Source organism: Acanthopagrus latus, chromosome 12 (genome assembly GCF_904848185.1).
Source record: "Acanthopagrus latus isolate v.2019 chromosome 12, fAcaLat1.1, whole genome shotgun sequence".
NCBI lineage: Eukaryota > Metazoa > Chordata > Actinopteri > Spariformes > Sparidae > Acanthopagrus > Acanthopagrus latus.
In genome coordinates this window covers 9,671,942-9,689,578 of record NC_051050.1, presented here as the reverse complement: position 1 = coordinate 9,689,578, position 17,637 = coordinate 9,671,942, and the positions used below count along the sequence as shown (strand labels likewise).

At 43.7% G+C, this 17,637-nt stretch overlaps 1 long non-coding RNA gene across 2 annotated transcripts in view; it reads left to right on the top strand.

The window, feature by feature from the left end:
• The window catches only part of LOC119030160, a 41,536-nt gene extending 25,163 nt beyond the window's left edge, over positions 1-16,373 (top strand). The window contains exons 5-6 of one of the 2 annotated variants that reach the window (XR_005078192.1): positions 14,825-14,888; positions 15,791-16,373. This is a non-coding gene — a long non-coding RNA (uncharacterized LOC119030160). Of the gene's footprint in view, positions 1-14,824; positions 15,161-15,790 lie in introns of those variants that run through there. The other variant, XR_005078191.1, reaches the window with a different exon arrangement.
• Positions 16,374-17,637: the final 1,264 nt, after the last annotated feature.

Sequence of the window (17,637 nt, the reverse complement as noted above, 5' to 3'; positions counted from 1 at the left end):
AGGAAAATTCAATAACTGCTATTTAAGAATCAGGGCCAAGTCAGACCAGCAACATTTCAGACGAAGTTGGTTTACAGCCTGAAGTATAATTTGGTGAACTTTGACATGCCAATTCTTACTGTTGACACAGCTTAGTATCCCTAGAGAACATGGTCATACTGGAAATTTCTGCAAACCGCAGTTTATGTCAACTTCTGGAGTTCAGTGCTGCGCTTAGTGAGGCAGAAGTAGAGGTGTGGTGGATGGAACGGTGGGTGGGCGAGTGGGCCGTCCGTCTTTCATGCAGCTTGAGTTCAACTCCCTCGCAGACCTGCAAGTAACCATAACTCTGATGTTTTCCAAACCTGCACCAAGGATACCCTTTATTTACCTTAACTGTGACATATTTGCTATGTGCACATTTGTGAAAAGTGAGTATATTTTGAAAGGACCAATAGCGAAAAACAATACAAAAAAACCCTTCTGATCTTTTATGCAATAAAGACAATAGGGCAGTATATCATATTTGCAGTGTTGCACCATTCAATTTTCTGTGCACTGAAGTCTTTACTAGACTGTAAACTGCTCTATAAAAGAAGAAGCTGATGATAATATGTCTCTTAAACTGTGTTTAGAGTGAGTTGGGCAGCCGGGAACTGCAGCTGTTGTAACCACAGAGGGGTGCTGAGAATAAACCCTTTAAAAAAAACATAAACATTCCTTATTAATGCCTGGCTCAACATCATATTGGTCAGCATACATGTATCAGTCAGAACTCACATAGTTTCATATAAATTCTTAAAAAGCAAGTTAAAAAAAAAAGAAAAAAGAAAATACATGCTTCTGAGCAGCCTGTTTACTTTCCACCACAAGGCTTAGTCTATTGACATTCAACCAATCAGATTGCTTCCTGAGTCACCACTCATTAGGCTGCTGCCACTGTTGAAAAAAGAAAACATTACTAGACTGTGTTGGGATAGATGTGCCATGAATCTGCAGATTTCACAATGGCATCATTACTGGATTCCACACTCTTCTGTAAACTCAATAATCCAATCAAACGTCATCCAAATTGATACAAATAACATCTAATTTTGGACCGTGGAAATGTTTCACTCAGTAGAGGAGGACACGTGGGGATGTAGCACAAATCCTTGAGTTCTTTAGAGCTTGTTGAGTTAACAGTTAGATCAATAATAAATGCATTTTGTGCAGTCTCTCCTTGCGGTTAGAATTAATCTACCATATCCAATAACTGAGATCCCTATTAACGCTAAGCTCAACATCGCGCCTCATTACCAGAATGTCAAGGAGACATCGCCCTAATGCAATATGCTCACTGGTTAGCTTTTAAATGCTGAGCACATTTCTCCAGGTGGGAATGAATGTGAATTAGTAGGAGGCGGGCAATTGTCGGGGGTACGTTGTTTTTAAAGAGCACATACAGCAGTGTTAGATGTTTAAGTCTTGACGTATCCTAATAGTGGCAGGAGCTGATGGATGATGGATCAAATGTTACGTGAGATTACATCAGAGACGGTCTGAATGTGTGTGGATGAAAGCGAGAGTAAGATGGAGGGGGAAACAAATGCTGAGGAAATTCAGGGCATGCAAGCACATGTACTGCGTTGTTCCTTTACTTCCTGTGTGTGTGTGTGTGTGTGTGTGTGTGTGTGTGTGTGTGTGTGTGTGTGTGTGTGTGTGTGTGTGTGTGTGTGTGTGTTTTCCGGCATGTCTCAGCATGTGAGTGTGTGTGTTCAAGGGTGGTAGACTGTTGGGGACAAGGAGCCAGAGGGACATGAGGAATCTGTTTGATGTCATCACCACGTGTCCTTTCTAGTTACCCTTGGCTCTAATCTATGGTGAGACGCTGTCTCAGTCCCTCATTAGTTACTGGTAACTCTCTTTAGTGTAATGTCAACCTCCAGAGGCAAGGTTGACTCGTGGACTGAATACCGCTGCGAACAGACATGTAGCGAAGAGAGATTGTCATGAACATTACCGTCACATGAATAAAAGCATGATGGCGGCGGTAATGTGGTTCCCTCGATCCAGTGTTGCATCCAAGAATCGAAACTAGCGACGGCGTCTTGGCGCACGCTGAATAATCTGCAGATTGTTTTCCTCCTGAATAACGACAGAGCGAACGCGAAAATGTAATTCAATGTGAAGCCTTATTAGTTTTATTTTCTGATGTGTTTTTTTTTTTTTTTCTTTTTTTGTTGTGAGGTGAGGTGAGAGGGGGAATTGGACCTCTTTTTATAAAGTAATGCATTCTAATTGAATGGCTGGGGCCCAGCAGACTGAGATTACTGACCTTACATCGTACAAGGTCATAACCCACCCCTGTAAAACCGGCGTGTTTTTGGAGCAGAAGTCTGTGTAATCAAGCTTGAGTCAGGTGGGATTTGACCCCCCCAACCCGACAGATGCGATTCCTTCTATCAGCAGAATAGAGGTGCACCCTGAGGTCACCCTGTGTACACACACGTGCACGCTTGTTGTATGGAGGCCGACACAAGAGGCCCAGGAGAATGAACAGACAGGTGCAGACAGAAATTAAGATTCTCATGTTTGTGGAATACATTTCCTGCATGTTTGTTAGCTGTTTTGTTTTTTTTTCACGTTCTTTGTCTTATTAAAAGTGAGAACCAGTCTTATGCATTTCATTTTCTTTAACATGCATGGGAACACAGCTAGCCAGCCTTATTTCTATGGTGGTGGAGGTCAAACGCAATGACCTTGTGCCATCAAATGGGTAGAGTTCCCGCAGAGTTCCTGTGTCAAAATATGTGAGTGGCATCATAAATGCACAAGGGAGAGCAAGAGGGGAGCAAAGTAGGAAGTCAGCTCATGTGTACAATTTAGGAGTGACAGTCCCCAAATGTAGGCGATGTGGTTGGTCAAACAAGCAGAGGACTCGCGTATCTTATTTACCTTAACCCAAATGAATATCTTTTCCTAAACCTTACCAAGTAGTTTTGACACAAACCTAAACCAAGTGTTTTTTATGCCTTTAATCTAACCGAGCTGAAAAGTCTCACAGCCTTTATCCAGACCATCAAGGTCCCGCTTTTTTGTTAAGATTAAGGACGTGCTGAAAATGAAATGCAGAGATCGCACAGGAAAAATACTGCCCTTCAACTTCTCTATATATTTACAAGATACAATAAAGTACACTGCCACAAAAGTTCATTCACCTAAACCTGATTAAAGGTGCCTGGTGTATTTAACCTTTAAGGAGTGCCATGACGCAATCTTTACAAGTCAGGGTCCCTTCTTGTTTGCATGTCCCCTGCACACTAATGGGCGATGCAATGGTTTCCATGTGTACCACTGATTGACAGCTGCTCACAGTAAAGTGCAAAAATCAGCCCTGCGCATGCTTTTTGAGGAAGGAAATACATTTAACGGATTTACTGGGTCTCAGGGATACATGCAATGTGTGAAACAGTGATTTTCTTTTTTAATTATTTTTTTTTCAAAGTAAATAAATACTCCACAGGGTAGCTTTAAATTGCTGTCTGCAGCTGGTCCCTCATAGGGGAATCCGTGCTGGACTCTACATTACAAAGCGGTCGGTCCACAGCAGCAAGGTGTGCTCTGCATTTAAAAGGGATGAAGGTAGTTGATCTGATTGGCCTTGATTGATGCCAGCTGCTATCACACCCACTGATAATTTAATCCTCCTAATCCGACCACTTTTACAACAGTGCTGCAGGTGCTCTGGTCATGGAAATCTGTTGGTCACACACAAGAGAGCCGGTGCCACCTCCTGCACTTTGAGCGATAAAGACCAGGGTCTGTGTCGATATGGGACCTAAGTAAGACTCACCGAAACTTTCTCTGAATCTTATGCGTGTATTAATATATGTATCAAAGCAAAGGCAGCAGTTTAAACCTATGAAGCCTAAAACAAGGTGCTGGTGATGCTGCCCTGCGGCGACACAGCAGAAGACAAAGGTGCACCAGGCGAGGTCCTGCTGCTGAGAAATCCCCCGGCCAACAGACAGTATTGAAGTCAATGTCAAAGTTGGTATATGAGCTTCTGAGAACATGGGGTTATATACAATTACAAACTTCGGTAAAGTCAATAAAAAAACAATCCGGCATGGTTCGTTGTCCCTCACTGCAGTCTCTCACCACAGCAAGCTCTGGGAGAGTCACTTTGGCTTCATCCAGTCTTAAGATGGAGACAGAAGTACCTGCTGTGTTGAGTTTAGCCCTCATATAGTCAGAGAAACAGAGTACCTCTTATAGGATTTACAATTAAACCCTTTAATCGACGCAAACTTGCTGTTAACAACAATGTATTTGTATCGTTGCCTGGATGGCCCAGAATTCAACTCCCTACCTAAATTAACAACAAAGGCCATTCCCCAAAAAGCAAATGAATAGTTTATAGAATGCTGAAATCATTAAGTGTGAAAGGCTTATTGAGGAGGCTTGTTTGGCAGAGACGTAATGGGACCGAGCAGAAAAGGAAGGACAGGGGAAGGAAAAAAAAAAAAAAAAAGGCGGAATACAGCGTGAGGGCGATGAAAAACTAAGACTGACAAGGAGAACAGAGCAGAGCTGGTAAAAACTAGATTGGTCAGATAATTGGGAGGCGAGTTCACAGGAGGCATTATGGAAATGCAGTGTGTGAAATGTATTATGCATTCAACACTGATGGAAATATTAAGTATGGATCCAAATGTCCCCCACCTCAAATTGCACCACAATGTCACAGGAATAATTAAACTTTTATATGCTTTTTAGCTTTGTTCATCAAGAGAGTGCTGTTATCTGGACAGACAAGATTTCTGGTGACAGGTGTCCACTTGTACAGGGAACACTTCTCTCGCATGCCATCCTTGTTCCAGTTACGGCAATTACAGCAATACAGACTATATATATATTTTTTTCCTTTCATAAGGAGGCCCTGGAGCCGAAACGACAAAGAATTGTCACTCCTCCCTGCCAACCGACTTCACTGTCATGGGTTTGCTGTCAACATCGGTGAGGATGCAACCTGCTGAACATGCACTTGTTTCCTAATCAGCCGGCTCTGCTTCTATAGCCTTCAACCGTGTGCCCTGCATACAAAACACGTCACTGTTGGTGACATTTTCACAGGGATTTCTTTACCGAAATCCAAATCATATATTCAATCATACACTCCCGCCCATTTTATTTTAACTCCCTGGCCTCGAGATGACAGACGCCAGGAGTAGATTACTAATAGATGCTGGCTAAGATGAGTAATTAACATCAGCTGACATGTTTCACACTGGAAAGGCTTGTAGGCCTAATGTTAGATATTTAGCAGGTTTTTATTTCTTGCTATAGTTACTTTCCAATAAGTTAAACTGTGGGTGGTGGGGAAAAAAGCCCCTGATGTTCTCAGTTTTATTTGTTTTTATTTTGCAGCATTGGGCATGATATTGACAAAGTACAAAACATGTGGTTGTGGATGGTGTTGGCGTTAGAGGGTAGTGAGTAAGCCTTCTGAAAGAACGAAGAATAAACAAGTTCTTAGATTCGTACTTGAGCTTTATCCTAAGATCATTACTGTCGGTGCGCCTGTGCTCTGACTCATAAAGGATTCTGAGCGTGATAAACCTTGCTCCAGCGGGTTTTCAAGAATCCTCTTTGTAACTTATGCACCTGTGATCTAAGAATCTCAAATTAACCTCAACTGACTGCACCCGCCTTGTGATTTCCTCTCATAAAACCAGCCAAAATGAGAGTTTTAGTCAGGAAAAACCATGGACAAGAGAGAAAATCAAGCTTTACATAAGATAAGAACACAAGGCAATGGAAGAAGAGACTCAGTGGAGGTGCAGCACATATTATTTACTGTCCTAAATACTAAACACAATTCTTATATATATGAGAACAGTTGTCAGCAATCAGCTCCCTCAACCTCTGATATTTTAATATTAACATTAACAACCATCAATATTAGATGGTAAACATAGTTATTTAAAAACTTTTGTAAGTAGGTTCTAGACTGTGAAATGCTTTATAAATAATTCATTTGTAAGGAATTGTTTATTGTGAAGTTGAAATTGTCAAGTCCTAATGGTAAATAAATACTGTCTCGTTCATCTATAAACATTATTTAGATGACAATTATCGAGTCCTTCTTTTTGCTTAATAAATGGCTTTGAAAAGCTTTTCATTGTTGGTTAACAGTGAATTGTCCCAAATATTGTTAGAGGTGGCTCTGTCCTCTGTCCAAACCGTCACGCTGCAGACCTAAACTCATTTGCACTGTTGCTGCAAACACTACAGAGGCACATTTCCACATCTATAACAATTAATTAGGCATGAAATGATAAAACAACATTATTTGTAAAACATGTAGCATGCCTGCAGAGATGCATGCTGATCTCAGCTCTGCAGTCTTTCAGTTTAAGCCAGATGGAGTTTTAAATATGTAAGAAGCCACTGGAGACCCGCCCATCAATTATATATAGTCTTTGTTTTTCTAGCAGCATTGCGGTCGCTATTGTAGCATTGCATTAACACAAGAGAGCATTGCCACTGTGTTGTATTATTAGGACTAATTGGATTACTGCTTACATACCAACGATCACAGTCAAGCATCTTCATTTGTCCGGTTTCTTCATGGGCGAATGTGTGTTTTTATGATCACCAATTTGCATTGTTTAGGGGGTTTATGAAGAAGAACCAGTAGCAATTCAACATCTGGAGTCGAACTGTTGCACCGCACTATTCTCCATTTTGTTTACGTCTACTTCCCCATGAGATCAGGTGAGAGGGGTCACAGTTGAGCATCTCTGTTGCTGCACAGGGCGATGTTAGCAGCTTCTTCAAGATTTCTTAACATCGAACATCATCCAAATTGCACCAAATCCAATATTGCGCTTGGTCTGGTCTTCAGCAACAAACTTGCAAAAGTGTGAATTTGGTCAGATGAATGGTTCTCAAGATATGCATATAGAATACTGTACATACAGAGAGACAGGGATTTCTTGCTGTAACGTAAAAAAAAAAGTTGCGCTTCAACTCACTCCTGATTTATTTCTATTTTTTTTCAATTGCTGTTGCAGATTAGTATTTTATTCAGGTCATTTCTATGAGACAGTATTAAAATGCGGCCTTGCCCTTTCCCGACCTCCACAACTTTGACTCAGATAGTTTGGATGTGTGGACGTAACAAAAGCATTAGTTCATTCAGGTACATTCATTCAGTTTGATCTCCTCTCGCCATATTTCATAATTCCTCATGACTTTCCGAGCTTTCCTGACTCTGACTTCTTTTTCTTCTCTTCCCTCCCTCCCTCTGTCCTGCTGTGTTCCTCCTAATGAATGTTTATCAATGCGTGCTCATCGAACCTGAGAGACCTGCAATATATCATGAACATATACACTCACTCTCTTTCCCCCACTCTACTCTCTTTTTCTCTCTCTCTCACACACACACACACACACACACACACACACACACACACACACACACACACACACACACACACAGCGGCGGATGCATAGAGGGAGTCAGTGAAGCATTGAGAAGAGGTCCATTCTGACTGTGGTCAAATGAGTCACCTGGGAATCAGACAACATCAATCCTGCTGTCGATACATCACAGCTGAGCCATTCATCCTGCCCACCCACGGGTGGGGGGGAGTGCGTCACGCAAACTGTGTGTATTTGTTTGCCTATGGGTGTAGGCGTTTTTGGTGAGATGGAGAGAAAGTTAAAGGTTATTGCATTTGCAATAAAGTACGCTGACTCCCTGTGAGTGACTGAGCCACAGCATTATTATTTTTTTGCTGGATATTCCTCTTTTTGGTAAAGAACAGTGGAATTATCTCTCGTTTTTTCGCTCTTTCTCCCGCGAGTCTTCTCCACCACAAACATCTGGTACATCGCTTGGCGTCTGATTTGATGTTTACACTCTCTAATAGCCTCAGAGCATAAAACATCAGGAGTTTATCAGTCTGTCAGTTTGTGTGCTTCTGGCTGTCTGACAGAAAAAAAAGAAAAAGAAAAAAATGGAAAAAAGGTGATATTGCTTTCGTTTGTCCTTATCCATTGTTAAGCCCCAGTTCAAACAGACACTGTGTGTGTGTGTGTGTGGGTGACCTTGAGTTTAAACCTCTGAGGTATATAATGTTCTAATGTTTGCTTATGTCTGTGCATGTGTGTGTGCAGAGGCTGCTTTTGCATCGAATGAGTGTGTTTTCCCACCGGCCCTGCGCTGCCTGAAGGCATCATTAAAGAGTTTAACCACTAGAATACATCGGCAACCTGTTACCGACCTACTGCAGGTGACAGTCATGGATAGTGCGGTTCTAGATGTAGATTTTTCACATTCATGCTCCCACGGTGTCTCCCAGAAGACTCCAGGATATGGGTGATGGCCCTGGCCATGCTCTTCTGTCTGAAGCTCTCTGTTTCTTTCTTTCTTTCTCTCTCTCTCTCTTTTTTTTTTTTTGGTTCCCCCAGACAGACAGGTCATCTCACAGGCCACTCTCCCATCTACCCCTCTTTTCTCTCTCCCATCCTTATCGCCATTTCATGCCCGCTGTCTCTTCCCCCAGTTCTCTTCACTCCCAATCTTCCATCACTCTGGTCTCTTTCTCGCCACGTGTGACCAATCTGCTCTGATGACACTGGTAGGCTGCTCTGTGTGTTTGTGTGTCAGAATGCGAGTGCGTTGATATCTCTTATGCCCGCGCTTGCTTGTTTTGAAGCACAAGGAACGAATAAAGCATTGTTTTTTGGGGATGTCAGGCGGAACGGTGAGTCAAATCCTCGCTGTGTGCAACGGAAGGCAGCATGTTAACTGATCATTTCTGGCACCATGTGGAGTTATTCAGTCTCAATCTGTGAGCTAGCCAGTGAGACAGTGAGCACGGGTACTGCGGGAGTTATTTGATCAGCGCAGCACATCCATTCTTCTCAACCAACCTCGACTCAAGGTAGATGGTCGATGAGCGGGTTGCCTGCCTGAGGTTATAGCATCTCTGCTCTTTTTCAAGATGTGATCAGGGGACGTGAATGTAGGTCTGTCAGTTGGCTTTTGGGTCAGCCCACAACTTTGGACCAGGCAACTAATGGAGTGACATTTTGCTCAGATATTCAAAATTCTCAGAAGACATATTCTACTAACTGAACACCTAGACTTTTCCTCGAACGCAATATGCAGGCTCATGTTGGGGATTTTTAGGTACTACAACCACAGGACCGATTGCCACGATTCACTAGTCTGTCGGGATGGATTGTATTTACTGTTGCCATCGCTCTCTCTTTTCAGTCCAGCTCCATCATCTGGTCAGAATTTAATTTTATCCAGTCCTTTTGTTTATAAGCACATCTTGTGACTAATCACATCCCTAACCAATGCACTTGTTTATGTTAGCATGCTACCACGTAAAGCTAAGATGGCGAACATATGAGGTGAGGACAGTCTAAAGTTTGGTTAAAATGAGGGAGCAGATGCACAAAATATCTACCGCTCAAATCTACCAATGAGATCACGACACATGACGTTCTTGGTACTTAATACCATGCTGGGTAGACAAATGTTTTAGTATGCTGTGGGTATTTGCAACCTTACACGATATTACAGCATTGCACTGATTACACACAGCAGTATTCTCATCTTGTTTGGTGAAATGCAGAAAAGCTTTAGATCGCTTCCTCCTCTCCATGATGCTGCCTTGCGGTTGAAGGTCCGAGTCGTCGCAGAGACGCACAATTTCGGGAAAACCAGAAAACCTCGTGCAGGCAGGGAAATGAGAGAATCGTTAAGAAGAATCGATAACATTGGAGGCGTACAATTCCCATGGAATTGGTCAGTTGGAACCGGTTCTGAGTCGGTTCTAACCAGCTGCTAGTTACAGTATATACTGACAGGGTGATCATGACCTAGAAGTGCACTGACTTGGCATGTACGTTGCACACTGCTCCTGCATTTGGTGTCGCCAGTTTCATTGGTGACAGTGGGATCATACGGTATGTTGCAATGTTGCCAGAGCGTGAGGGTTAAATCACTGGACATTTTTAATGAGTGACGATTTCCAGATGTGTCAGTGGAAACAAAACCTGGTACATTTCAGGAGACTTCGGGACGATTTCCAGCCGTGTTTGCGGTGATAAAACGAGTTAAGCCAAAACGTGATCTTTTCCTGACCATAACAAAAGGATTTTTGTGCTAAACCTAACCCGACCATAAGCACAGACGAAATGAAAACTGAACACAAAGTTGCAACTTGTAGAAATGTAATGTTTCAACGTATTTGTGGTTTGCAGAAACCTAAATTGGCAGCATTTATTCTGGCAGCTGGGCTGTGAGGAAGCTACAGATATGTTGTGAAGGAGGTGACCACATGCAATCACGGCAGTTGCTTGCGTCGCTATGACACACTCGTTTGCACTCATCCACTCGTTTATGCGTCCACACCACTGTTAAGCTGAATGCATTGAAATGTGCTATATCACACTCTGTTTCTCCTTCAGAGTGATGGATTAACTTCACCGGGGGCGAACGCCGAGCGGCTGCTTTTAGAGCTTTGTGACTGAGAGTGACAGAGCCTGAGAGCTTTTTTTGCAAAGCAGGTTTAAAGTATATCATTACCACTCAAGAAACAAGAGAGGACATTCTGAGCATACGTTCAGATGGGGAACTGAAAAGCGCTGCCTTAATGACTGTCCTCAACGCCGCCGCGCCAGTCCTCTCTCCCGCCGTGTCTTCTGTGTGAGTAATGTGCTGCTTGACACAAGAATGGATGGCGAAAGACGGCGATGTCAATAGCGGGTGCTAACCGAGAAGTGTTTTTTCATCGCGAGCTGTCATAACAGAAGTGTTGGGTCATGCATCTCTCTGACTCCATGCAGTACATCACTTAAAGCAATGTAAACACATGAACTTGACCACACACACACGCAATTTCCGAGCCTTGAACCCCTCGGCAAGCGAATATATAATCATATATTTCCAGACGCTCATCCCGTCAGGAAAGTATGTGTCGCAGCGAATGCCGAGCAGTCGACCCCACACACACTGTCTGGTGACATGAGATTCTCTGTGTGTAAGACGGGGTGATGGAGGCTCTCGAGGTCCAACAAAGCAACAATTATGAGAAGGAAAGGGGAGCAGGCAGAGACGGATGGATGGAAAAAATGGAGGTAAACAGGCAGAAAGAGAGATTAAGATGGGAGAGACCGAGCGCAGCGTGATTGTTCCTATGGTAAAATGAAACCACTGTCAGTGAGGCCGGACTTCTTGAAACGAAAAACACTTCTATACAACTTTCTCCTTTTTTAAGAGCGTCTACATCCCCTGCACAGTCTCCTCCGCCCTCCTTCCTCTCTCTCCCCGCTGTCCCCCTTTTCTCCCGACATCTCAGCGTGCCAGCAGTTGCGCTCGCTTGTCGAATCCTAAAAACCTCCTTCAAGTGCAAAAGTGTGAACATGTGCATATAAGGGAACACACACACACACACACACACACACACACACACACACACACACACACACACACACACACGCGTGCATGAAAATCCATAGCTGAATGCTGAATAGAGACATTGTTTCGGGTCGGGCCGCCTCCAAAATGTTTGTGTGGAAGACAGATGGATGAGCAAAACTGCCAGTGTGTGTGTGTGTGTGAACCTGCGTATTTGTGTACTTTTCATTATATCTTTGTGGCTTAAACTTGTTTTTTCGTAAGCACGCGTGTCCAATGTTGTTGATATGTTTGTTTGTAGGCGAGAATGCGCTGCCGTCTTCATCAGCATCTGACCAGGGGTGGGGTGTGAATCCGTCTCTGTGTGTACGCATGCGTTTTATGGGGCATAATAAAGTTTAGAGTTTTATTGATTTGGGCTCAGTCCTGACTCACAGCTATCAGCTTCATCTCCGCGCCGACCCGTATCGACCGGATTAATTCCGATGGACAATAAAACTTAAACTGTTCCACTGATCACCACTCCAAGGCTCTAAACTGATTGTTCGGCACTATTAGTGTGGGGGGAGGGAGAGGGAAGCAGGAAGGAAGGAAGGAGGCCATTGTGCTCCGATCAGATTGAAAACAGAGAAGGCAGAGGAGGAAAAGGTTTTGAGACTGGTCATGGAGGGAAAATAAAAAAAAAAAAGAAAAATCATCCACAGAGTTTGGGCTAATTATACTGCGTATCTGTGCGCAATCCATGAGCGTCAGTACGGTGAAAGTTGATGGAGCGAGGGGCAATAAAGGAGGAAATCAAAGTAAGGAAGGCAGGACGGTGTGATAAAAAATGGAACGGCCTCATCCCGGCTGCTCAACAGTTTAAAACCGAATGACTCCTGCACCAAAAAAAAAAAAAAAAAAAAAAAAAATGAAAGACGAATGAATGTGAAGTGCAACGAGGAGGCGGGCAGCGGATAGAGGGGGAATTCCGATGGAGAATATTTAACGAGAGACATGGACGAAGGGAGGATGGGATGTTCAGGACGCTGAAAACGAGCAGTGATGAAACATTAAACATCCCCACACCGTCAGCTGAAACTGTAAACTGACTATTAATGGCGGGGAAGGATGGGAAAGTAGGTGAAAGGGGAGGGAATAATGGCGGAGAGGAAGACATACAAGGTTGAAATAAGGGAGTAAGTGCTGATAAAAGTTTAAATGGGTGTATTCCCTCGGGAGGAAGGAGAACGCGGGTGGGGGGGAGAGAAAAGAGTGATAGGAGAGTAAATGCGATAATTTGAAGACTAATTCTACAAAATTATGCTGTGCCAATTTATTCAGTCCAATCTGCTAACGCTGAACTACTTCAGTGGGTCATTTTGAGCTCCTGATCTCCACACTCAGACAAGAAAGAGCAAACTCAGTTTAATGAGCACCGTGATGGCGTATTTCAAGGGTCAATGAGGCCGCCGACCACTTGCGCTTTTGACCAACGCGACGAGAACAACGAGAGCTCCTTCGAATCGGTCTCCGCCTGCGAACCCCCGAGCCTCTTTTTATTTAGACAATTTGCCAGCCTGCGCATCGCACCAGCAACCCGCACACACATTTTTGTTAATGATTAAGGCGTCTTGATCCCTCGAGGTCTTTTTGTTGCCTCTTCTGTATTCTGAGGCCATAAATGTGCTTTATAAACGAGCTTCATGGCTCATAGATTCTACATGCCAGACAGAGCAGTGGCGTTACTGGCTAATTATGCAAAATCACAGATGGTGTTAAGGTATGATTTTATTTATTTATTTTTTTATTTTTTTATTTGATGCCATAAAAAGTTTCATTAAAGTTATGCTTTGTTCAGGGAAGGAACCACTTATAACCCAACCACACCCTTAATTTAGACCCCAGCATACACCCTCCACACTTTGGCACACCTTGATGTCGGCGAGGTCTGCTACGAAACTGTCGGATATGAACACTTACAATACTGTAAATCCACACGGTGGAAGACGGTGACAGAGATTGGATGCGAGGAACAAAGGGGGAGAGGAAGTTGACTGATGAGAACAAACAAAAAAAGGGAGGCAGGTATAAGGTTATTCCACTGATACGCATGATAAAAAACAGAAGAAGGGGAAAATACAAACTGTGCTGAGGAGATAAAGAAAGCCGAAGAGCCACCGAGGGAAAAAAAAAAAAAAAAAAAACGTCAACTTGACAAACTCAGACACACCTGGAAGGGATAATGGTAAAATTTTGAACAGGGCTTCACTCATCTTCTCACAAGGTCCAACTGATTGTCGCTGTCGGAGGGAAAAAAAAAAGGTACCGGAGACGAGTTGCTGGGGGAGAGAGGGGAGCGGGAGAATGAGCAGATAATAGAACGATACGGACCAGAGGGTTAAAATAAAGACGTCGCTCAACATTTCTTCAAACAGCCTTGTGAAGATGGATGGAGGGGAGAAAGAGGGGTGGAGGTGGGGGAAGATGGAAAGAGGAGATTGACGAAAATAAGGAAGAGCGGTGGCATAAAGGTGCGAGGTTAAAACAATACATTTGAAATGGTTCCACTTGCCGGCTCAGGGGGGCTGAATGGCTGCCCTGCTCAGCTGCACAGAGGCAGGAGGAAGGAAAGGGGGGAGGAAAAGACGGGCGAGTTCTAAATTTTTATCGTCGAACATCTATGGGTTGCGTTCAGAGACATTTGAAAATGTCACGCTGGTGCTCTGGGAGACTGTTATTTTTTATTTTTTTTCGCTCTTTCTGACATTTTAGAAAAAAGCAACCGTTCTGCTAAACAAAGACAGCAATCAGGAGGTTTAATCAATGTTGAACATAGTTATTATGTGGGGCCCTTGTCTAAAGTCTAACCAAGAATTTCTTCTGAGATGCCAAAATGGGATGCTGAGGTGTGCGATCAAAAGCAAAGGTAAAGAAACGAACAAAGGAGGAGGGCCAACAACAGGGGAAGGGAACGAGATGGAAGACACAATACCGGGAGACGGAGAGAAGGTGGTGGGGCTCAGTTTGGGGAGGTATGGAGCGTGAAACCAGAAGGAGAATGTGTATTGACGTTTTACGGGCCACCTCTCTCCCCTCCGCTGCATTTACTTGACCCCTCTTGTGAATCACAGTCTTTTATTGGGACGGCTCCTGAAACTTCTTCACGGACAGAAATTTACGAAGTGAGAAAGATGAGAAAAACCGCTGTAGCCCGGCGTCTTCCATTTACGTCCACAAAGGTCTGCATTGATACATGCGTGGTTTTATTTGCAGTCCTGACAGTGGTTGTGGTTTCATGTAGATGTGCAACATGTGTTTTGCATGTTTAGTGTTTTTTTTTTTGTTTGTTTGTTTCCCAGCTGGTGCATCTCAAAACCTTGTTTTTCTTCTTTTTTCTTTTTGTGACAGCACTGTATTGTTTGTGTCTGACTCCAGGTAGACAGACAGCGTTCGCCCCGAGGACACGGTGTTTGCCAAAAGGTGAAGCAGCACAATGGAGGTAAATCTGACGCTGAGACAAAAAGAACAAAAGAGTCTCACATCCTCTGCAGACTGTCTCAGAAGCTAATGGATCTCTGGGTAGATGCAGAACCGCAGCTGGCTTTTCAACTACTGGCACCCTGTTTGTGCCCATGATTGGATTTGCGCCCATGCGATGTCTTTTGTGGATATTCACTGTATTTCTTTGAAAACCCTGCCCGCAAGCCAAATTGCCCCTCATGTGACGGTGAACCTTTGAACTGAAAGAGTTAAGTAACTTTCTCTATCTGATGTCTGGCCTCAGCATTGATTTTCAGCCTTCACAAAGTATCTACAATAACTGAAATATTGGAGTCATAAATTAGGACTTGTGTTGTTCTATTCAAAACAAACTGTGCTGTTGAAATTATTGCACCGGGTTTGGTTTTACTGAGCAGAGCAGTTAGCGTCTAAAAATGTCTTATTGATCAATTATTAAAGTGGTGTTTTGGAGGCAGTTCGATGCTCTGGTGATTTGAAAACAAGGCAAAGGTTCTGGGGTCTGAAATCTCAAACGGTTCGCCCCTCGCTCAGAGAAAATAATGAATATTGCTGCTGAAGCCTGAAGCATTCTGGTGACACCATAAACACTGCGGCTGAAAAATGAGCGGCTATAAACAGCTCCTCTCTAGCTGATTATAGTAGGGTGTGTGCCGGAGATAATTCAAGTATTGTTTTGCAAGTTAGGGTGAAAATAAAAGTGGGTCTCAAAATGTTAGCTGGAACACAAATTACACAAGGGGGAAGGTCGTTATGCTAACAAAGCTGTGTGAGACGTTTCTGGTATTGAATCAACGACAAGGAGCTGAAAGTGTGAATGTGCTGAATGAAATGCAAGATTACAAATTGTTTTGTGTATGTTGGTCATTGTTCACTTTGCAGCGCTCTGCCTTGGGCCAGCCATGCCCATTTAGCCAAGTGTCCCAGTGACGCCTCGCCCGTCACAACCCCGAAATAAAGTGCTGGCGCACCTCCGGTTCATTTTGACCTCATCCAGCACTGCACGCCTGACCCTTTGCTCTTTCGGGCGTGCACACGTCCATACCGAGCGCTCTCTAAATCCTCGGCTCTGCCTCGAATAGACAGCGCCACTCGCCAGCCAGCCGGATCATCACCAGTAAGCCTCAGATAATCAATAGACCAAGCAACAACATGCCCTTCACCAAGAAGCACAAGGTCGACCAGGCGAGCCGTCAGTTCAGATCTGACCGGGCTGATCAGTTTTGTTTTATTTAACTGGAACAACACCACCGCTACATCGACGAGCTTACTATGAATGCAGGACTGCACTGTGGTTTAATCTTTCACAAAGCAGAAGAAGCTAAAGCACGACGCACGCTGCCAGTTTTATTGCCAACATTCCCCTTCAAAATCAGACCAGATGTTTAATCTTACGTCCCCACTGCCTGTTTTCATCTTGATGACTACATGTAAGGATGTATAATACCCTAATAAAACTGGTCATACCCTGGTCCAAGTCAGAATGTCAGTGATGACATCGTGTGTCATAAGTGGAGCAGATGTAGTGTGAGCAGGTCACATATGCCCTGTTGTCACCTCTGTGTGAACGAAGTTGAATTTGCATGATGAAGCTAAGGGCTGACTGTGTGTGTGTGTGTGTGTGTGTGTGTGTGAGTGTGTGCTCAGTAGAACGGGCATTTCCAGAGGCTGGTAATCATGAAGATTAACATCACATCAAGTACGCAGTCAGACGTGATGACTGACGCATTCCAGTAATAGCCGTCACCGACAACCGATGACAAATCAGCAACTAGGAGAAAATCCTTTGGTGTCAAAAATTATTAGAAGTCTTGCGAGAGCCAGTGTCACTCTGAAGGTCATGTGTACATGTTACCTGATGTAAATGATATCAACATCACATGATATAATTATTTCAAATTAAATGTGACAATCTGCATTCGTTCCACTCGGGAGTAATTGTGCACAGCTCGGCTGGAGGCGGAGCTTACGTAACTGCAAAGCCTAATTCATAGCAGTCAGATCTGACCCTCACGCTCTTTGGGCACACGGCAAGACGAAAAAGAATGAAAAGCTGGAACAAAGTTTGCTGACGTTGATACAGTAAGTCCTCAAGACAATGTGCTTTCCCTTCAAAAGCTTTTTGAGACTAATCTGACTGGAGCCTGTGTGATTAAACATGACAAGTAGCTGCTTCATAATGAGGCATGATTGCGAAAGTCTAGACGTTGTCACTGTTGGTTAATAAACATCAGTCGTCGGGAGGAAGCTGCAGAGCAGTTTTTTGGCAGGGTCTCATTAAAAAACACCATTCATCTTCTGCAGAAACACAACTGATCCTATGTTTTTGTGCCGCGCATTAATGCGTGCGCTTGTATTTACGACTGCGTGTGCATGAGTAAATTGGACGTGATGCTTGCATTGTAAATAAATGCTGGCTTGTGTGAGTGACGGGGCGGAACAGGATTCTTGAGAGCCAGAATAACCGCGCTTGTGTCTACTCGCCAGTTGTCCAGAAGCACTTCCCTCTTACTGCTTATTCTGAGGAGGATGTGTTGTGATGTCAGGCGCCCCTGCATATTTGCTCTTGTTGTTCTAATTTGAAGAAAGGAACGTGGAATTCCGTCTCCTCCAGAATCGTTTCATTAAAACTTCAATAGAAAAAAAAAAACAAACCCTGATGGAGTTTAGACACTGGTGGAGGTAAACGGATGAAGGGAACGGCTGAGATCTGGATGGATTTGTGGAAC